At 31.3% G+C, this 17,376-nt stretch overlaps 1 pseudogene across 1 annotated transcript; it reads right to left on the bottom strand.

Moving 5' to 3' along the window:
- Positions 1–2,859: 2,859 nt before the first annotated feature.
- On the bottom strand, positions 2,860–7,153 carry LOC143533459 (serine/threonine-protein kinase SAPK3-like; annotated as a pseudogene). Its single transcript, XR_013135361.1, has 9 exons — positions 6,970–7,153; positions 6,260–6,334; positions 5,579–5,680; positions 5,453–5,506; positions 5,274–5,366; positions 5,098–5,190; positions 4,393–4,514; positions 4,033–4,129; positions 2,860–3,153 (listed from the first exon to the last, which is right to left on the bottom strand). The product of XR_013135361.1 is annotated as a serine/threonine-protein kinase SAPK3-like (transcript).
- Positions 7,154–17,376: the final 10,223 nt, after the last annotated feature.

The raw sequence follows: 17,376 nt of genomic DNA, 5'->3' as shown, positions 1-17,376 counted from the left end.
AGTCGACTTATTACATATGTGTAACGGACGTTTAAATTTGTGTAATCAATGTACATCTTTATTTTCTCTCATACTTTAATTATTTAATCACATTTATTCTCAACCACATAATCTAATCGATCTATTCAATTAAATGTGTTGTCAAGAATGAAGTTTTTAAGTTCTTAAAACTCAACAAGGTTTTCAAAATATCCCTCCCCTATATATATAGGGTAAGGTTAAAATGAAAACCCACTTAAGTTGTGAAAACCCGCGAAAACCCTATGTAACATTGTTTTTTTTTTTGTTACATGTAATATATGTTGTAACATTTAATACAAAACATCGAAACTTTAAAAAAAATGTTTTGCTATTTTTTAACATTTTTTTACTAATTTTTATATATGTTTTCAGAAGAGAGAAAAAGTTATATTTATATTTACGTTTACATTTTTTATTCATTTTAATTGTGGACCACAAGATTTAAACATTAATTAAAAATATGTGGTTGAGAATGGGTTTCCAGAGTTTTCACAACCCAAGTGGGTTTTCATTTTATACTTAGCCAATATATATATATATATATATATATATATATTCTTTTACGGCTAAAAACAATACTTTTTTTTATTAAATCGATCACCGTACTCAGATTTAAGCGTACGCCACTAAAAAAGCTTTGTCTCTTACCATTTGATTACAAGTCTACAACCCGAACGACAAACTACGTTATGGTGCGTACGCATACTCGAGCAACAACTTTGGTTGGATAGAATCATATGACACAACAAATAAAATCCACATTACAAAACAGTAAATAACCTACTACGGGCATTTAAACGAAGACAATCAACAAATAAAACAAAACATAAATGATCAACAAATACACCCTATCTTCAAACATTAACGCGTAATTAATCCATCATTTTTTCCAAAGCATGCATGCTTCAACATGAGATCATGACACTCCAGATATTTATAATTTTACGGTATGGTAAGGCCTGCAAAACCAAAATCAACTGTTAAACATAGTTCCAATTAATGAAGATTTGTATGTTGAAACATGTGATATAAATAGAATGTAGAGATTTACTTCCACATTTGAAGTTATGAGGGAATCTGCGTCCACAACCTTCAATAAGTTTAACGAAATTATTGACGTCGATGAGAGCAACCACCCTAGGGGTCAAAACGGGACATATGCACTTAACATGGCTAACTCGAACTCGTTTGCAACATGACGATGATGGAAGTCGGCCATACAACACGCTATTACACGCGCTTAAGGCGAGACCCCTCTCTATCTTGCACCTGGCGGAACTCGGTCCCCCACTAACCATGGCCCACAACATCATAAACATCAAACCTATAACCAAACTCCAACAGTTCTTCATTCTCCACAGTGTAATTCTTTTTTTGTTTGCTTGTTTTAATTCTAATTGAAAGCTTATATTTATAGAGGTGTAGGTTGACAATTCATTGGACTTTGGAGTAGTGTGGGAATTTCTAGGTCAACGACTTACGTGGCGCCACTTTAACAAATTCATCCTTTTACTACATGGATAAGGTTAAAATACAAATAGTTGTGTTTTTGACGAATTCATCCTTTTTTACTATATATTATTTACCATTCATACTTCCACTTAAAAACATATAGCGTATTTTTTTTATAAATGCTGTCTAAACCTCAATAAATTAAAATGAAGTTCGAATATCTCATTTTATCCGTAATAGCAAGTAACAACCAAAATTTTTCGTCTCTTAATGAAGATGCATTTTCGAAGAGCTTTCGTGACCATTCAAAAGTTTACAAGAACGTCAGTATATGGTAATCAAAGTTCATTCGTGAAAGGAGAAAAAAAATTTCACATGTGAACTTGTGTTTCTCCCATACCATAACTTATAGTTTTGACTATCGTTTATGTTTAATTGACTGATTGAATTGAAAATTAATTAGAACCACATTGCATAACCAACCTAAAATGTGAAATATTATGTTATAAGATGCAATCTTACCATGCTCGATAAACGAATATGAGGCATACAGAGTGAGAAGTGAGAACACATTTCAACTCCTATGAAATAGCTAGATCTATTTTTTCTTATTAAAACGAATATAAATAAATATATATTATAGTTTATTAAATTATATATTAACTGAAAACATGTTGGGTAATAAAATACTCAACCTTTTATAATTTAATACTATGTATTGATTAGATTTAGATACTGGGAGATTGAGGCATCTCGATTTGGTCATTAAGTTATGACTAAGTACACTTTTAAACGCATTTAGTGGTAATAATTATTCAATCCGATGCGTTGACATTTTTTTTAGCGATCAGTGAACCCTTCAAGTGTGCTAATGACTAAATTCAACACATCAGGATACACTCGTCTTCCGATCCGTGAATATTCGTTCGAAGGCATGACAGCACGTTCACATTAACTAACCAAATCGAAAATTAATATTTCAAAATTTTATCTTTTTTTTTTATCGAAATCAGGTTGAACCAGTCTTCTACTGGCTACTAGTCTATTTACTACTATGTAACGAATGATGGCGTAATCGGATATGGGATCGAATTACATACTGTTAATGTAGTATGTGTGTTCGGTGTTAGAAGTATATGATTCAAATTAACCTTTAAAATGACAATTAGCATGGGTGGCCAGATAAGATATCTTATGTGTCACACTCAAACTACATGGCATTGCACATGAATATATGAATAATTTATACAAAATGCAACAGAAATTTATAACTTGGTACATTATTATAAATTAACAACTAACTTATGAATACAAATCGAAATTTTCCAAGAGCAACCCAAAACACACCTTTAAAAGTACAACTCATAGTATTTGTTGAACTAATCCTTAAACTTGATACTCATAATAATCTCCACTGGATTCAACAATCTCGTCTTCATCAATCTCTTCCTCGTCTGGATCCAATGAGTCGTCACCCACACCCATGGCCATTCTTCTGATTGTGGTGGACCCTTCGCCAAGAGTTTTGGCCTCTTGTATGATCCGGTTGATCACTTCGATACTTTGAAGAGATCGATCACTGCTCGTGTTTTCATAATTAGTTTTCTCGCCTTCCACAAGCTCCTTCGGCATGTTTTTCTTAAACCAAGGATGTTTCTTGATTTCTTCTATAGTAATCCTCTTTAGAAATGATTCAAGAACTTTAGTTTAGTATTATTATTATTATTATTATTATTATTTTTATCGCATGTAGATAGTTGTGTATTCTGGAGCAATAACATATATGTATTACGTAATATTTAAGCAGTAAATTATAATGTTGTCAGTTGTCTATATTTGCCTACAAATAAAATAAATATATTTAGTTTATCCACCTGGATACATCTTTCTATTTCTTGACAAACACTAATTCTTACGTGTAAGAGATGTCTCAAGTTTGAATTTTATAACATATTAAAAGAAATTTAAGCATTCAATGAAAGGAAGCCATAGTTCAAGGTTAAAGAATAATGGCGTGAAAAGACGAAGATAGAAGATTTGAAGAACGGAAGACTCTATCTATACATGTTCGTGATTAAGGGTGTGAATGTTAGACATTAATCCCTCACATGTAAAGTTTAGGGATTAGTTATGTCAAAGTGTCAAACTATGTTTTAATTTTTGTATTTATGTATTGTAGAAGAATTAAAGTTAAAATTAGCATTAAGATCAAAAGACATGAACGAAATCAATGAAGAATTAATACTTTTTGCAATTGAATTATTGTTTTATTACATTCATTCTTCTTATTTATTCTTGGGCAACATTTACTTTTGTAACGTGCATATTAACAAACTCCTTTTGTGAATAATGGATTGTGGAATATTTTGACCACTCACACCCTCAAGGTTGTATTAATCCTTAAACCAAACATACCCAAAAACTATCAACAAGCACCCTAACTCTTTGATATGATACCACTAAGTTATTCTAGATGCTTTATTAATGATCAAACACTTTAATCAAACAACTTGTTAGCTTACTGTTGAAACAAACAAGCATTTTAGAAAGAAATAGTACCTTGGATGGGTTAGCAACAAAGATACAAGAAAGGAGGTGCCTACACTCTTTGGAAACGCGCACATAATCTGGTATCGAGTACTGAACACTCATGATTCTATGCATATAATAACAACCCGATGTTATGACACTCTTTAAAGTCAAAGAAACCAATTTCCAACTTTAAAATTTTCAAGTTCTTGTGAAATTTCTGATGCATATAATAAATTTGGAACCAAATAATACATATTATGTACATATATGGCTATAATGTAGTCAAATCCATATCGATTCTGAATCTGAAAATTGCAAGTTGACTTTTGACCATAAAGTCAACATGTATCTTTGTTCTTCTAGGAACAAATAAACTAAATATAACACTTCTTTAAAAATCTTACCCCAATTGTCTTACGGAAATTTCGAGGGTCTCTGGGATCCTCAAAAGGGTAAGCTCCTACGAGCATAACATAAAGAGTCACCCCACATGACCAAACATCTGCAATCTAACACAAAACAGACAGTCAGACAAAACTATGGTATGCTTGTATATGTCGCAATTCTACCCTTTTACATATTAAGTGGTCGTTTCGGGATATTTTTATTATATATTAACATCAAAAGGGTAAAATGTTTAATAATAGTTATCTTATGAAGGATATGGGTCAATTGGTTGTCCAAAGTGTATTGAATGCATAGTTTCCTATTGTTTTATTCAAATCATTATATTGTTATTGAAATATGTAGCATTTGTGATCATATCCAAGACAAGAACTATTTACAAAGGTGATGTCCAGTCCACCTGTCACATCATACGGGCTGCATTGGCCATAAGGATGGGCAGAAAAGGTCAAACGGGTCATACCAATGTCACATCAGGCATCGCACCTTCATACCGGCCATATTTGCTATGTTATATGGCCGGTATGAGGGCTACTGTACATGCAATATGTCAGTGGTGTTTGTTTAACACCAGCCTTTACAAATCAACCCATACATGAGAACAACTATTTTTACTAGTTACCTAACCCGTTTCGCTACCTCTAGTATTTTACTAGAAAACAAACTAACCAAAAAGATATGAAGTACCTTGCCATCATACTCTTTAAGAGATATAACCTCTGGGGCTATATACGCGGGTGTTCCTACTTTCGATTTCGGTTGAGAGTGTAACAACCCAGACTGAAAACATGACCAAAAAGTCCTTGATAATAAAGAAGTTTACATCAAAAGATAAAATTGTCCCAACGAAGGTAAATCTTAACCTTTGAATAACCAAAATCACAAACCTTGACACGCGGGGTTCTACTTCCATCTAGAAGAGTGTTCTCAAGCTTCAAATCTCTGTGGCAAATTTCCTAAACCTCAAAACAAACAATGATTATGAAACAGAAATGATACAATAATTACTATATGAATAGGCATGCTAACAAAACAATTATACCATTTGATGACAGTAACGGACACCGGATATAAGTTGTTGGAAGAAAAACCGAGCCTGTTTTCAATAGTAACATTTTAATATGTTATCTTTTAGCGTTTTTTTTGTACAATATAGAAAGGGATGAACCTCATCTTCACTGAATCTGCCAGCACTGCAGATCTGGGCAAAGAGTTCACCACCAGCTGCATATTCCATAGCAATAGCTAGATGTGTTGGAATTTACAAAACCTGCACGCGGATATTGTTATTAAATTACCAGATATTGTTATTAAACTACCGTCTTGTATGCTGCATATTCCATACATGTGTTGGAGTTAACAAAACCTGCACGCGGATATTGTTATTAAACTACCGGTTATTGTTATTAAACTACCGTCTTGTATGCTGCATATTCCATAGCGATAGCTAGATGTGTCGGAGTTAACAAAACCTGCACGCGGTTATTGTTTAATAAGCGTGCCCAGGTCCAAGCCCCGGCTTAACTTACTCAAATTGGCTCACAAGCATATATATTATTTATGTAACTTTTATTTAATAATAATAATTATTATTATTATTATTATTATTATGTAGAAGATTATGATAAAATAACTAAATATTTTATATTATGTTATATATATAAAACAATAATTAATAAATATATAAAAATTAATTAATAAATAATAAACAAGCTGATCAGCTTGAGCTTGGAAAGCTACTCATAGGCTGATCTCAAGCTTTAGCAATAGAGCTCGTAACAAGTTGGCCTCGCGCTCGGCACGTTTACATCCCTAGTGGAAAGTTATGTTTTTAGAAGCACAAGGTTACCTCTTTGAACCTAATGATGTTTGGATGCCTAAGTGATCTGTGATTGATGATTTCCCTCTTAACATTTTCATCAATCTGAAACAAGAATTCCAAAAGCAGTTATAAAAGGAAGTTCTTTAATAGCATGCTATCAAGATTAGTCACACAAGGCCAAAGGCGCCATTTTTAGCACAATGGTGGCATGCAATATAAGTGGGCCCACTGTCAGACAGGTTTGGCTAGTTTAACTAACACCGGAAACATGCCATTTTGGGTTACGTTGACCCAAACACAAACACTTAAGTTTTTATATTCTTGAATCTTTATAAAGTTAACTTGTTAATGATGTTGAAAATGATATTATTATTACACCAAGAATTTCAATTTTGAATAAAAGTTTTTAGGAGGCTGTATGCATTAAAAGTATACTTTTGACAACCTTCAACCCCGTTGACACTTTTGCTTTTAGCTAATCTTTTATTACCACCCATTTGAGATCATGCAGAAACCAATCAACCCATTAAGCCAAACGGGTTGAATCACTTTCCTTTATCACATGAAAATTGTAATATGGAATATTTTCAAGTTAGATTATTTATATGCCTATTGTCATTACAAATAAACAATTTTAATACACAAACCAAACTGAAACTTATTAAAACACTGTTTTGACCTGAACTCATTTTGGTCGAAGCCTGTTTTGGCTAGTTACATGACTCACAATATATTACCTTTGGTCCTCTTTCAATGTATTTGACTGCAAGCAACTCTTTAGTCCTCTTATCTCTAACCAACCTTGCCACTCCAAAATTCCCAGAACCGAGCTCTTTCAACCACTCATACTTCTCCTCCATGCTGACCAAACAAGACACAAAAACTCAAAGTCAAACCACAAATCAAAAGGGATTCACAAAGCTCAAAGAGAGAGTGTCGCTAATATTACTTGAGGCTTTCCAAAAAGATGGCACAAAAGTTGAGAATTTGAGTTCAAAATTTAATGATATATAAAGGGTTTTGTGGGAATTTAATAAAGATTCGCATTTCAAAAAATCTTGAATATTTAAATAATGGATGAGACACGTGTGCAAAATGAACAAAGCAAATAGGGCCCTTGCATTCAAAGAGAGAGCTGCCCTCAAGGCGCTGGCAAATGAAGATTCGGTGGATATGTTACATGTGTAATATGGCCAAATATATTACAACTTAAAGTGGGTCCTATGTGAAAATATCGTTTATCTGACTTTTATTATTAGCTTAAGATCAAATATAAACTTTATATTATTATTGCACTATGCATTCAAAGTAACAATCAAGCAGCATAAGACCATATGTATAATGTAAAAGATGGGTGTATGGGCACCGACTTTTAGCCTTTTAGGCGACGTGGCTGGCATGAGGAGGTCATTGATAATGCGAGTGGATATGAAAGTATTAAGGATTGTTATCTATATATATATAAATAATATATATAAACGAAGACCCTAAAATCCTACGTGTCGCGATGTGATCGCTCCCCATTTTTATGGAAGTCACCAGATTGTTTGATTTTTAAATGGAGGTCTCTTATTGATTTAACCCAAATTCATAGGTATAGGTCTTACCAAAACCAAATAACTCTTAAACGGGTTATAACATCTCATTAAATTAAAAATTAACCTTACCAATTATTTGATATGAAAATCCTATAAAATAGGGATATACTAAAATTTAATATCCAATTTTAAAAAATATATATATTATTTATAATTAATAAACAATTTTATAGTAAAAATCATAAACGGGTCATGGGTCACAAACTCCAGATAGCTTTTAAACGGGTTATAGCATGTCATTTATTTATGAAACTCTTTTATCATCAAACCCTTAGTATATTATTAACTTTCTTACAATAAAGAAAATTAAAATCCAAAAAATAAATATTAAAAAACAAAAAATGTAAAAAATCCATTCTCTCAAGCCATCAGGTTGATTTATTTGCAAATGAAGATTTCTCACGCATTTGACCCGAATTCACGGGTAAAGGTCTCACCAAACCCAGATAGCTCTTAAACGGGTTATAACATCTCACTATATTAAAAATTAATCTTATCAAATATTTGATATGAAAATCCTATAAAATAGGGATATACTAAAAATTAATATCCTATTTTATTTAAAAAAATATTATTTATAATTAAGAAACAATTTTATAATAAAGAAAATAAACGGGTAATGGGTATCACCAAACCCAGATAGCTTTTAAACCGGATTATAACATATCATTTATTTGTGAAACCATTTTATCATCAAATCTCAAGTATATTAATTATTAACTTTCTTTAAATAAATAAAATTAAAATCCAAATATACATATATAAATATTAAAAACGAATAATGTAAAACAACCCCCATAATACGGGGGATAAAATCTAGTAATTTATATAGGGAGAAAAATATTTAGAAATTTTTATAGTTTTTTTTATTTTTTATTTTTGAATCAACGGGTGACATAAGTTTGAGATAATAAGTTTTACCGAAAAAAAGTTAATCATCAAATTAATTGTTTATATATACATGTCATAACTAATAATAAGATAGCGACTCAGTGTTAGCTATGGAATTTGTTTTTATTTTATACTATGTTAGAAACCCGTATGTTATACAGGTTTACTTAAAAAACTATTTAGTTAAATAAAAGTTTTATAATTATGCAAGTTGTAAATTTATATATTACAAAGAACTAAAGGTGAATTTCGAGATGCGAGGAAAAATAAGTTAGTCTCACATAATTATGACGTATGACGGTGAATTCTTAATTTCTTATGCATATTTTCTTTTTAATTATTGCCCAACCAACCAATGGAAGTGATCACCCATTCCATTGTAGTCTAATGATCAAGTTACACTAAATATTCACATAAACATATACATATCTTATCGAGGTAGGTTGAATTAGAGCTCAAATTAAAATTTTAACTTCAATTCTTTCCACATACTTTTTTGTAGTCAACTTATTTTAAAAAAAAAAACTGTAAATTGTTATTTTACACTGATGTCTCCAGTGGAGTATCGTATTATTCTTAAGTATCGCCTTATGATTCCTCTATTTCCGGTTGATGAGATATGTCCTGTTTGTCGTAAAGCGTGTTTAGACTCATATGGGGAGCACGCGGTGCACTGTAAAGAGCTCCCGGGGTTCAAGTACCGACACGATCTGGTTAGGGATGGTGCTCTTTGATATATTCTGGCGAACTGGAATTTCTGTTAAGAAAGAAGCACCTGTGAATTTCCTGACTGACCCGTCGGAGGGAAGATCATCTCTTCGACCGGCTGACATTTTGGTGTTTGGATGGATAGGAGGGAAACACGTGTGTGTGGATTTAACAGGGGTTTCTCCTTTGGTGGGCTTAGGGAGTAGTGGTTTCGCGGTCGGTCAAGCCGCATTAAAAGCTGCTTCAGGTAAGATGGCAAAACATGAAAAGGCGTGTCTTGACAACCAACATGTATTTATTCCTTTTACTTTTGACACTTTTGGTTTCCTCGCGCCTGAAGCTGTGGAGCTACTTACCCGTGTTCAGCGGGTCATGCATAGTAATGTTATGACTCAAAGATCAGCAAATATAGTTTTTAAAAGATTGGGTTTTGCGATTCAAAAAGGGGTAGCGACGCAGCTTGTTGTCCGCTTGCCTTCTGTTTCGATGTAATCCAATAAACAATTAATACGGCAAAAAAAAAACCTTAAAAGCTTGAAAACTCTTCCGCACATTATATTCTATTCAATGGAAGTGGTCAAATGAACACTTTATATATATTATTATTGCAAGTTTGTAACCTATGTTTATAGAATCTGAGGCCATATTTGAAGATCGTGTCACACCAAAGTTTCACAAAATAATTATAGGTCAAATTATATTCAAATGCATTGATGTCATCGGTTGCATACTTTCAAATTTGAAGGGTCTCTCTAATTTTTAATAAGTTTATTTTTTTAGTAGTTTATTGAGTCTACCTTATCTTACGTGTATTTGATGCAAACCTCCCTCTTTACATTAACATAAACATTACACTTGCCGAAACGAGATATATTATAATCCAAGATCCGTATACGGTTTTGTATTTGAAATCAAAACAGTTTTACAATGACAAATAATCTTTATGTTATAAATTGAGTTTTTTATCAAAATAGGGTGGGTGGAAAAACTATTTACCAGAATAGGTAATTTGAAACTTATTTACCAAAATAAGTGTTTTATTGGAATCTTATATTTTCTCATTCCTAATTTTAATGGATAATAGTAATTCTTATTTTTTTTAATAAAAGATAAGTAAAACTTTCTTTTATACTATTACAATAATATAAATGTTAGTAATATTACATTAAAATAGTGAAACTTATTTTTATGTTCCACGTATTTAAACTCCGTGTATTTTTTTAATATATATCAATCGTTTTAATATATTTCAAAATATTACTTTTTTCCGAACGACATTCAAAGAATATAGTTGTTTAATTTTGTATCGCATCTTTCATTAAAAGTTATTCAAATTTGTTTTAATCATTTCAACTAAGAGGTTTATAGAACATATAAGAGGTTTCAAAAACTGATTTCAAAATTTTACTATCATTGTAATTACTGTATTAAATGTTTCTTAGACAACGTTTATAGCATAAACTATACCGAATGTTGATGTTGTACCGGTAACGACACGAACAGATACCGACCAAACAACATTCACTACAAGGAAAACCACTTTTAGGGGCAGCGCTTGCCGCCCTTAAAGACCCCAAAAATCGTCGCTAATTGATATTATTAGAAGCGGTGTGAGCATCCTTTTCTTTTAATCTTCAATTTGTGTAATATATTTAATTCTTTTTAAATGTTATGTTTTATAAAATTTGAAATATTTGGTCGTGACATGCTTATGTTTATCTATGTTTCTACCCAACACATCGATCCAGCACAACAGCCATTAATTTTATTCTTGAAATTTATAAAGTTTTGAAAAAATATTTTTGCTTTTTCAGATGCATTTAGTTATTTGAATCAATTTTGATACAAATATATTAAAAAAAAAATCTAGTTGACCTGATATATTAAAATATTATCATTCATGTATAATTTTTTATTCATGTTTTCTATATTTTTACGTTTACTTTTTACATAATTTGTATGATATATGATAAACAGATATAATAAACATAACTATATTTTGATGTAATACCTTTTTAAAATCACTAGCCATTTAATTTTATAGCTTTAATATTATTGGCATTTTTTAATAACAATTAGGGTACGTTTGGTACGGGGTAATGGAATAGATAAGGGAATGGAATGGACGTGGGAATTGAATGAACAGAGGAATGAAATGGATCATTACCATTCCATTGTCATGTTTGGTTACCATATAAGAATGGAATGATTAATCACTTTATTATTATTAATATTTTTATTAGTAATAATAATAAAAAATAAATAAAAATATAAATAAAAATAAATAATATTAATAATAAATGAATATTCATAATAATTATTTTTGCAACGAGATCGTTAAACCATATATGCGTTGTGAATGTTAACTCATCAAATTTAAAAAAAATATTGATAATGTAGTAATAATTCTAATATAATAATAGTTATATTATTAATATACAAAACAATAATTGTGATAATAATAATAATAATAACAACTATAATTGGAAAATAATAATTATTATAACTTTATAATAATAATGATGATTGTTGACTCTTTTGACTTTTTCATTCATTGAAGGAATGAAAATAAAACACCTATACCCAAAGGAATGAAAATTCTAAAAATGGAAGGAGTTTCGTTCCATGTGGAATGATCCAATCCATTCATGCATGGTAACCAAATATGCTTTTCTTCATTCCTTTAGAATGACTTATTACATTCCACCTTCCATTCCTCCATAATAAACACTACCTTACTTTTTTCCATTAATATTAGGAGTGAGAAAATGTAAGATTCCAATAAAATACCTATTTTGGTAAATAAGTTTCAAATCACCTATTTTGATAAATAATTTTTTCATCCATCCCATTTTGGTTAAAAACTCGTTATAAATTTATGTCCAAAAAAGGAAAACGAAATATAATTTATTAATATTGTTTCAAATCCAAGGACTTTTTTGTGGAGTCTGCAAGGAAAGTTGGGTTAGAAGGAGCAGGTGAGTTTCTTCAAGATATGAACAATGGACTTGAGGAGGTTACGGGAAATACTCTGCAAACATATGTGGTATGTGATTAGGAAAATATGATTTACTGTAACAGTTTTGGTTTCGATTATATGTTGTTATATAACTGAATTTCTGTTTATTGCGGATTAACTGAAAGCATAAATTAAGTGGTGGCCAACATGCAGAAGTGTTCCTCATAGCTTTTCAAGTGGCTACATGTGTGTGTGTAATCTTCACTTCCAATATATTTGATACTCATGTATAGGAGACGAGCCTTATGCAAATTGTTTAGAGTAGTTTCGTTGTTTTTTTGGGCTATTTGGGAAAATGTCATTGTCTTTTTGAATGCATTTGTCTTGTAAGTTTCTTCACTCACTATTGAATTAATGTAGTCGCCACGTTCTCGCGCTAATGTTTCCGTCCACCAGACAAGTAAAATACTAGTTACTATATAGAGTAAAAGAGACAGTCGATGCCACTAGACGAATTTAAGTTTTTTTTATTGCTTTTTTTGTTTCTTTTTTTTGTTTAACTTTTATTGTATTTTTTTCCCTTTTTGTATATAGAGTAAAAGAGACTGTGCCACAAGATGAATTTCTAAAATTTAAAAATAAAAAATAAAAATCCACGTCACCACTCAACGTCAACATAAAAATAAAATAAAAATAATTTCTATGTGAAACAAAAAAGAAAAAAGCAAAAAAATATATTAAACCATTAATTTAATAAAATATGAAAGTTTAGTGACTTCGTTGGAACAATTTTTAAAATTAAGTGACATAACTAGAATACTTTGAAACTTAGTTACTATTCTATGAGATTCCCCCCCTCTTTTTTTACTTTATTTTTTTTGTTTTTTTTGCAAGATAACATTTTTATTGTTTTTTTTTCTCTTTGTAAAACTAAAAAGAAGCTTTACGTCGCAAGCCTTCTATTGGACCACGTGGTGGCTCTTTATTGGGCCACACTAATTTTTTTTTATTAGTTCTGTTACCATAAATAACATAAAAGGCAATCAATCAATGTCGCGTAGATTGACCGTCTTAACGTCAGCGTCCGAAAATGCTCGGGTTTCATCAACACCCTTTTTTTAGTTCAGACACGGCAACTAACGTAATGACAACTGACTTATGTCGCGTAGCCTCATCGCCTGGGCCCGACAATGATCGGGTTTTACAACACCCGAATTTCATCAACTGATGTCACCCCATTGGGCCACCTCATTTTTTTTTGTTTTTATTCTGTTTTAGTTCCGCAACCGTAATGAATGTGATTGAAATCGACCGAATTCATGTCGACTCATCATGTCAGCGCCCAAGAACCACAAAGCTTTGTTTAACCAACGCAACAACGCCACACCCGGGTTTTACCGTCCGAATAATCGTCTGTTTAAAAGTTTTATTTTTTGTAAGTTAATTTGACGCATTTTTTTAGGTTTTAATGTTCGGGTTTAACCAACATTATTTATACCGTAACGAACGTAACTGATAGCGTCCGAATTCGCGTCAACTAGCCGTCGTAACGCTTGGGTTTTACCAAAGAAGGCTTTTTACCAATGCCCGGGCTTCAATACTCGGGTTTTACGACCGCAATTCTCAGGTTTTAACGATCGATTTCGCCGTGGAAAGCGCGGGTAAACAAGTAGCTCATATGTAGTGATACTGTTATGTACTAAGTTGGGGTCCATCTATAAAACAGGCCTAACATGTGTCTGTCTTCCTTGGGCCTCGGCTCAACAGCAAGACCCAAATTATGTGTATTCCCTTCGGCCCTACAAAATAAGTGGTCCAATTCCTAGCACCCAATTTTCCTGTTTTGATAACAACTTTCATTGTGAGTTTTTTCCCTCCAGGCCTCCTATTAACAACTTTTCAAGCTTTAAAAAAAAGAAAATTGATTACAAATCTCACCCTCATATTACTTTGAAACATTTTCTCCATTTAAAATAAACCATATTGCTAGTAACCTAACACAAAAACGGCATACTAGTCACATTAGGCTCACAAAACCAGTGATCTAGTAAATGATACAGTTGTAATGCTCGAGTATTACTTTTTATGTTTTTGTGTATCGCATTGTTCCAAGAGTTTGGTACACTCGTGTAGCATTTGATCACTAAGACTTTAAGCGCTAATTTACGTCTTACATTTAACAATTTTTGATAAAATGATTCCGCCTTCAAAAAAGTAAATTAACATAAGGCCAAGTAAAGGTTTCTGTCATGAGTGTGAATAGATTTTAAACTTTTGAACAAATGCATTCTCCGGATGAATTGTCCTTGTCAAAAAAGGAAAGAAAAAGAAAAGGTTTCTGTCAACAATCACATATGCTTACACCATCAATTGTCACGTAGTCAAAAAACAGTTGTGTTGACATGTGATGGTATGTGTGTATTGGGCAGAGTTGGCCTCTTTTAATTAGTTGTAGTTAGTTTAATTAGTTTTGTTAGTTTTAATTAGCTTTGTTAGTATTGTTAGTTTTCTTAGTTTTGTTAGTTTTAATTAGCTTTGCTAGTATTGTTAGTTTCTTGAAGAACATGCTGTTAATCATATACAGGAGAGAGTTTCAACAAAATTACTTTTAATTTGAAAACCACTTTTAAACATTGATTTTTTAAATTTTGTTTTTCATTTTTTGATTCTTTATCAAAACAAAATATATATAAGACAAATATATGTAGATTACGTACTTTCGTGAGTCACGTATATTTTTTTGTTTTGGTGATATAATTAATAGCATACAAAAAATATGAAAAAAAAGTAGAAATTAATAAAATTAGTGTTTAACAGTGGGTTTAAAGTAGCATAGTGATCGTTTTGGGTAAAAAATGGGATGGGGGGGGGGGGGGGGGGGGGAGTTGGGGTGGATCGGAAAAACTTGTGTGATTTTTCATTTTGAGTTATTATTGTATTTTGATGTGTTTGTTAGTGGGTGCCAATGTCGTCTTCTAGCCATCTTGCCAGTCTAGGTTTTTTTTTTGTAATAAAATCGGCCGTAAAAAAAATCGTAGTGGTTTTTATTGGGGTGTGAATGAGTCGAGCCGCTTGTGATCTACTCAAGATCGGTTCATGAAAAAACTCGATCAACCCGAGCCTAAAAAAGCTCGAGCCTAAAAGTAAGCTCGTTTAATAAACGAACCCAATCACTTGTCAAGCTCGAGCTGACTAGCTAGCCTAAACAAGCCTATCATTTTTATATGTTTTATAACATATGTGTGTGTGTGTGTGTGTGTGTGTGTGAACCACTTTGAGTTTTAAGAACTCAAAAACACTCAAAGTAACCATTTTTTTGAATTTTTTTTACATATATGTAATATACGTAGGTTATATATACGTAGAAAATTTACAGAATTTTTTAAGAAACTTGTTAAGTTTTAAGAACTTTAAGAACCTTATTCTTAACATCACATTTAATTAAATATGCTAGATTATATGGTTGAGATTAAATATGATTAAAAAATTAAAGTAGGAGATGAATAAAGATGTATAGTGATTACACTAATTTAAACGTCCGTTACACCTATGTAAAAAGTTGACTCTCTGCGTAAAATATTTTGTAATTTTTCTACGTATATGTAACATACGTATATTATGTATGTGTAAAGAAAATTAAAAAAAATGTTACATTAAGTTTTTCGAGCTCTTAAAACTCAAAGGGGTTCTCAAAAGAAATATCCCATATATATATATATATATGTATGTATAATTAATTATTAATTAATATATATAATGAACCCGCAACTAAATAATATATATTATGTTATATATAAAATTACAATTGAAAAACTATATAAAAATAATTATAAAAATTAATAAATAAATAGTAAATTGAGTTGAGCCCGCGTTTGAAAAACTATTCACGACCGAAATCGAGCTTGAAAAATAGAACTAGAAATCAAAACGAGTTCGAGTTCTGTATAAGTTAAACGAGCCGAACTCGAGCCTTGTCAAGTTCAATTCGGGCTCAGCTCATTTGCACCCATGTGTGTGTGGGGTGAGAGACATAAATCAATAAAAAATTTTGATTGCAACCAGTGAATCTGGATTTCTCGTTGAAACTGAACATCATATATAAAATCCTTATGTTTTTATGTTCATTTATTTTCTGAGTTCGATCGTAATTGTTTGTTGTTACTTCCATGTGGATATACCCTAACATGCATGCATTGTTATATATTGTGTAAACTATTTTTGTTGTAAAGGCGAAGATACATATTTAAAAAATAGATGATGGATGGTCATTAAATAAAATATTAATACCACTAACTATATACCTATCCGGCTATCCTACTCATGCTACGTACATTGAATTGTTCCATTTTAGAAGGGTAAAAGTTAAAAGATAGAGAGAGACTTGTTAATACCTCTTGATCACAAACACTAAAGATGCATATAAAATGAGTGGTTTATGGTAAACATCATTCAATCACACACAAATTTTCTTTTCGTAGATTCGTTGGACCAACATGACACAAACAAATCATAAGAGCTCAGGAAAGATATATAATCAGACGCATAAAAAAAAGTTAAAACACTGTTATCATGTTAATAGTTGATAGGGATCTAGACTATTCATCTCATTGTTAATGTTAAGATTGAGATCATGGTAAAATTAATAGAAATTTATAAATGACCAAGTTCGATGAGTCACTAAGGAAGTGATTACAATAATAATATAGAGAAAATTAACATGACCCATTTTAATACTCTAGACTAATCTCACATTGGCTGTTGACAAAAAAGATTATTGGTTCATAAGAAATGTTATGCTTCTTAAATCACAAACGTGTTTTGAGCTTAGTTGGTTGTGAAGCTGATGAAAACTTAATAGTTAAACGTTCTTAGGTGGATATAGTATAGAATGGGTAACCTCCTAGAAAGTTTCCATTGGTCAACCAAAAACAAATCTGCTAACAAATAGATCACAAAGCATGATACAGAACAAATAATTTATCAAAAAC

Source organism: Bidens hawaiensis, unplaced genomic scaffold (genome assembly GCF_021521415.1).
Source record: "Bidens hawaiensis isolate Kalapana, Puna unplaced genomic scaffold, B.hawaiensis_p1.1 tig00009693_1, whole genome shotgun sequence".
Lineage (NCBI taxonomy): Eukaryota > Viridiplantae > Streptophyta > Magnoliopsida > Asterales > Asteraceae > Bidens > Bidens hawaiensis.
This window is presented reverse-complemented; position numbering and strand designations above follow the sequence as displayed.